At 41.8% G+C, this 5,829-nt stretch overlaps 1 protein-coding gene across 1 annotated transcript in view; it reads right to left on the reverse strand.

Moving 5' to 3' along the window:
* Positions 1 to 2,574, reverse strand: part of LOC115230720 — a gene marked incomplete at its 3' end in the record, with an annotated part of 45,227 nt that extends 42,653 nt beyond the window's left edge. The window contains exon 1 of the mRNA XM_029800857.2: positions 2,368 to 2,574. The remainder of the gene's footprint in view (positions 1 to 2,367) is intronic.
* Positions 2,575 to 5,829: the final 3,255 nt, after the last annotated feature.

The raw sequence follows: 5,829 nt of genomic DNA on the forward strand, positions 1-5,829 counted from the left end.
CTAATACCGTGATTTCTCAATGAGTTTGTTTAAAAAATATATATTAGCGACAAAGGCAGTATTAATATTGTGAAGTAATGTTTATCCTCACTTAAGCAGGGATGTTCTGTTAGAACAAACAATACTGAAGGAGTTACCATGAGAGAAAGTCTAATAATAATAATAATAATAATAATAATAATAACAGTAATATAATAATAATAATAATAATAATAATAATAATAATAATAATAATAATAATAACAAATGCCCTGATGCAGTACCAGGCAGTGGCTCTCATGGCTTCTAATCTTAACTGATTGGAAGTGTTATCATGTACATTGTTTTGTCTTGGTATAAAAGATGGGCTACAGCAAATATTCTGCTCAATACCACAGATTTGCTTGTCAGTTGTTTGACTTTAACCAGTTGAGCATGTCCCTTAGTGGCTGATGATATGTGCATCTCTGATCACGAGCAGAAGTAGTGGGGGAGCATCATAGCCATGTGTTGAGAGGGATTCTTTGGGGTTTGAATAGTTCACCTCTGGAAACATGGGTGGTTCTTTCAACATCCTTAAACAACCCTTATTCAGGGACCTTTTGAGCAGGATGGGCTACTCAACCTGAAGAAAATTCTAACTGGGCCCCACCTGCAGGTCATGTGCTGTTTATCTTGATATGAGATCACCATGTCGCGCACATATGGTTGTGATGCATGTGCCTGGTGTACCTTTATCAGACGGGTAGTCATGATGGGTATATTGGGCTTCGTATATTTTACCCCAGTGTCACTTTGATGGCATGCACTGCTCTCTCACTCAACAATAATAATAATATCGAAAAATACCTTAGGAATGAGAACCCAGGTTTAAAATTTCCCCAAGACACCTGATGAAGGCTGGAGGGTATATCAGCTGAAATGTGTTGTCAAATGTAAATAACGTAAATCCTGTAGGAGTTACCATGAGAGAAACTCTCATATTGGCTTTTTGGTGCAAAATGCACTCTTATTTGTATCACTAGCAGGGAGATAAATCCCTGCTACCTCCAGTGCTGAGACTACCAGATCCCGTTATTTCAACCTTTCTTGGTCTCATCTATGATTGACACTCAACCAATAAAGATAGCAGTGATTTATCCTCTTACCAGCACTGTATTGAATAACAGCGCCAGAACTGGTGCTGGTGTTGTGATTAGACAATGAACTAGTTAAAAAATATATATTAGCAACAGAGCTAGTATTAAATATCAAGAGGTAATATCTATCCTTACTTAAATGTGGATATTCTTTTAGAACAATCAATACCAACAACAACACTGAACACCTTTTTGTTCTCCATGTGTCCAACACACGTGGACATGCCTACAAAGTCAGAAAACTACACAGCTCCCATGACTTTCGGAAACATTTTTTCACGCTCAGAGCGCTGAAGCATGGAACAAACTGCCTGCGTCAGTTGTTGACTGCCATGACACTGCATCCTTTAAGGCCCTCATGCTTTCCAAAATCCGCCGAAACTACACCTGATTATATATACACTTTTCATGAGTTGTAGTGCACCTGAGCACTGTACACAATGTTTTATTATTATTATTATTTAATACTGTGGTAGATATAATGAGAGAACCTCTCATATTGGCTTTTGGTATAAAATACACTCTTGTTTATATTGCTAGTGGGGAGATAAATACCTGCTATCTCCAGTACTGAGACCACCAGATCCTGTATTTTCGACCTTCCTTGGTCTCATTAGTGATGGACACTCAACCAATAGAGATAGCAGCAATCTATCCCTACTAGAGATATCTTTATATATAAAAGTAAGGTTGTGTGTCTGTCTCCTACGATTTAGATTCCTAACTACTCCCACATTTTGCGGTGCAGTTTAACCAAAACCGGGTATCTTATAGTCGTGATTCATATCAAGCCCTTCTGGGTATTAGCGTGCGTCTACGATGAGTCTACGATTTAAAAAATAATTTACCATCATTTTTTCCATTTTAATGCATATTTTTTTAAAGGGAAGTAACTCTCTAAAAATGTCTACGATGAATCAACGATTTAAAAAAAAATTTACCATTGTTTTTATCCAATTTTAATGCATTTTTCGCTATTATATAAGGGAAGTAACTCTCTAAAAATGTCTACGATGAGTCAACGATTTAAAAAAAAATTTACCATCATATTGTTTCCATTTTTAATGCATTTTTTTGCTATTTTTTGGCTATAACTCTCTAAAAATGCTTTATAGTTATTTCCCTTACAAACCCGAGCAACACTGGGCGATACTGCTAGTACAGAATAACAATGCCAGAACAGGCACGGTTGTCATGAGTAGCCAGTGAGCTTGTTAAAATTAAGATTATTGTACATGTGTAGACATACCTGCTGTGGTTTTTCCTCCTTCCATTTGCAGTCCCCTATTATTTTCTCAATAACAGAAATGATTTCTTTCACAGCGTTGTCGTCAGCGCATCGAGGGTTGTCTTGGCAATAGCTGTTGACCACAGAGGATACGGCAAGTATGGTGTTGTCCCACACAGATGTCCCATCGATTAGAGGCTGTAACAGAGAGTGGAGAGTGTGAAAATAGGTGAGTTATGGTGGAAGGTGTGAGTGAAAGTGTAAACTTGAGTGGTGAGTGTGAACATGAGCAAAGAGTGTGAGCTTGAGTGGTGAGTGTGAACATGAGCAAAGAGTGTGAGCTTTAGTGGTGAGTGTGAATATGAGCAAAGAGTGTGAGCTTGAGTGGTGAGTGTGAACATGAGCAAAGAGTGTGAGCTTGAGTGGTGAGTGTGAACATGAGAAAAGAGTGTGAGCTTGAGTGGTGAGTGTGAATATGAGCAAAGAGTGTGAGCTTGAGTGGTGAGTGTGAACATGAGCAAAGATTGTGAGCTTGAGTGGTGAGTGTGAACATGAGCAAAGATTGTGAGCTTGAGTGGTGAGTGTGAACATGAGCAAAGAGTGTGAGCTTGAGTGGTGAGTGTGTGAACATGAGCAAAGAGAGTGAGCTTGAGTGGTGAGCGTGAACATGGGCAAAGAGTGTGAGCTTGAGTGGTGAGTGTGAACATGAGCAAAGATTGTGAGCTTTAGTGGTGAGTGTGAACATGAGCAAAGAATGTGAGCTTGAGTGGTGAGTGTGAACATGAGCAAAGAGTGTGAGCTTGATTGGTGAATGCGAACATGAGCAAAGAGTGTGACCTTGAGTGGTGAGTGTGAACATGAGCAAAGAGTGTGAGCTTGAGTGGTGAGTGTGAATATGAGCAAAGAGTGTGAGCTTGAGTGGTGAGTGTGAACATGAGCAAAAAGTGTGAGCTTGAGTAGTGAGTGTGAACATGAGCAAAGAGTGTGAGCTTGAGTGGTGAGTGTGAACATGAGCAAAGAGTGTGAGCTTGAGTGGTGAGTGTGAACATGAGCAAAGAGTGTGAGCTTGAGTGGTGAGTGTGTGAACATTAGCAAAGAGAGTGAGCTTGAGTGGTGAGCGTGAACATGGGCAAAGAGTGTGAGCTTGAGTGGTGAGTGTGAACATGAGCAAAGAGTGTGAGCTTGAGTGGTGAGTGTGAACATGAGCAAAGAGTGTGAGCTTGAGTGAAGTGTGAACATGAGCAAAGAGTGTGAGCTTGAGAGAAGTGTGAACATGAGCAAAGAGTGTGAGCTTGAGTGGTGAGAGTGAACATAAGCAAAGAGTGTGAGCTTGAGTGGTGAGTGTGAACATGAGCAAAGAGTGTGAGCTTGAGTGATGAGTGTGAACATGAGCAAAGAGTGTGAGCTTGAGTGGTGAGTGTGAACATGAGCAAAGAGTGTGAGCTTGAGTGAAGTGTGAACATGAGCAAAGAGTGTGAGCTTGAGAGAAGTGTGAACATGAGCAAAGAGTGTGAGCTTGAGTGAAGTGTGAACATGAGCAAAGAGTGTGAGCTTGAGTGAAGTGTGAACATGAGCAAAGAGTGTGAGCTTGAGTGAAGTGTGAACATGAGCAAAGAGTGTGAGCTTGAGAGAAGTGTGAACATGAGCAAAGAGTGTGAGCTTGAGTGGTGAGAGTGAACATAAGCAAAGAGTGTGAGCTTGAGTGGTGAGTGTGAACATGAGCAAAGAGTGTGAGCTTGAGTGATGAGTGTGAACATGAGCAAAGAGTGTGAGCTTGAGTGGTGAGTGTGAACATGAGCAAAGAGTGTGAGCTTGAGTGGTGAGTGTGAACATGAGCAAAGAGTGTGAGCTTGAGAGAAGTGTGAACATGAGCAAAGAGTGTGAGCTTGAGAGAAGTGTGAACATGAGCAAAGAGTGTGAGCTTGAGTGGTGAGAGTGAACATAAGCAAAGAGTGTGAGCTTGAGTGGTGAGTGTGAACATGAGCAAAGAGTGTGAGCTTGAGTGATGAGTGTGAACATGAGCAAAGAGTGTGAGCTTGAGTGGTGAGTGTGAACATGAGCAAAGAGTGTGAGCTTGAGTAGTGAGTGTGAACATGAGCAAAAAGTGTGAGCTTGAGTGGTGAGTGTGAACATGAGCAAAAAGTGTGAGCTTGAGTGGTGAGTGTGTGAACATGAGCAAAGAGAGTGAGCTTGAGAGAAGTGTGAACATGAGCAAAGAGTGTGAGCTTGAGTGGTGAGAGTGAACATAAGCAAAGAGTGTGAGCTTGAGTGGTGAGTGGAACATGAGCAAAGAGTGTGAGCTTGAGTGATGAGTGTGAACATGAGCAAAGAGTGTGAGCTTGAGTGGTGAGTGTGAACATGAGCAAAGAGTGTGAGCTTGAGTGGTGAGTGGTGAACATGAGCAAAGAGTGTGAGCTTGAGAGAAGTGTGAACATGAGCAAAGAGTGTGAGCTTGAGAGAATGTGAACATGAGCAAAGAGTGTGAGCTTGAGTGGTGAGAGTGAACATAAGCAAAGAGTGTGAGCTGAGTGGTGAGTGTGAACATGAGCAAAGAGTGTGAGCTTGAGTGATGAGTGTGAACATGAGCAAAGAGTGTGAGCTTGAGTGGTGAGTGTGAACATGAGCAAAGAGTGTGAGCTTGAGTAGTGAGTGTGAACATGAGCAAAGAGTGTGAGCTTGAGTGATGAGTGTGAACATGAGCAAAGAGTGTGAGCTTGAGTGGTGAGTGTGAACATGAGCAAAGAGTGTGAGCTTGAGTGGTGAGTGTGAACATGAGCAAAAAGTGTGAGCTTGAGTGGTGAGTGTGAACATGAGCAAAGATTGTGAGCTTGAGTGGTGAGTGTGAACATGAGCAAAGAGTGTGAGCTTGAGTGATGAGTGTGGAACATGAGCAAAGAGTGTGAGCTTGAGTGGTGAGTGTGAAATGAGAAAAGAGTGTGAGCGGAGTGGTGAGAGTGAACATAAGCAAAGAGTGTGAGCTTGAGTGTGAGTGTGAACATGAGCAAAGAGTGTGAGCTTAGTGGTGAGTGTGAAATGAGCAAAGAGTGTGAGCTTGGTGGTGAGTGTGAACATGAGCAAAGAGTGTGAGCTTGAGTGGTGAGTGTGAATATGAGCAAAGAGTGTGAGCTTCAGGGGTGAGTGTGAACATGAGCAAAAAGTGTGAGCTTGAGTAGAACCATTTTCAGTGCTTTTGACATGGCACCAGCAGCAGTGTGTTTCATGTGGCACCAGTGTTTTTAATGTGGCACCGGTGTGTTTTATGTGGCACCAGTGTGTTTTATGTTCACACTCTAAGTGCTTAGCAGTATTTTGTCTGTCTCAACATTCTGAGTTCAAATTCCGCCGAGGCTGACTTTGCCGTTCATCCTTTTGGGGTTGGCTGGCAATTTAAGTACCTGTGAAACATTAGGGTTAACTAGCTAGATAGATAGATAAATAGACAGACAGGTGAATACATAGGTATACACTTAGCTGTACTAAAAC

This window comes from Octopus sinensis, unplaced genomic scaffold (assembly GCF_006345805.1).
Source record: "Octopus sinensis unplaced genomic scaffold, ASM634580v1 Contig16201, whole genome shotgun sequence".
In the NCBI taxonomy this organism is placed as follows: domain Eukaryota; kingdom Metazoa; phylum Mollusca; class Cephalopoda; order Octopoda; family Octopodidae; genus Octopus; species Octopus sinensis.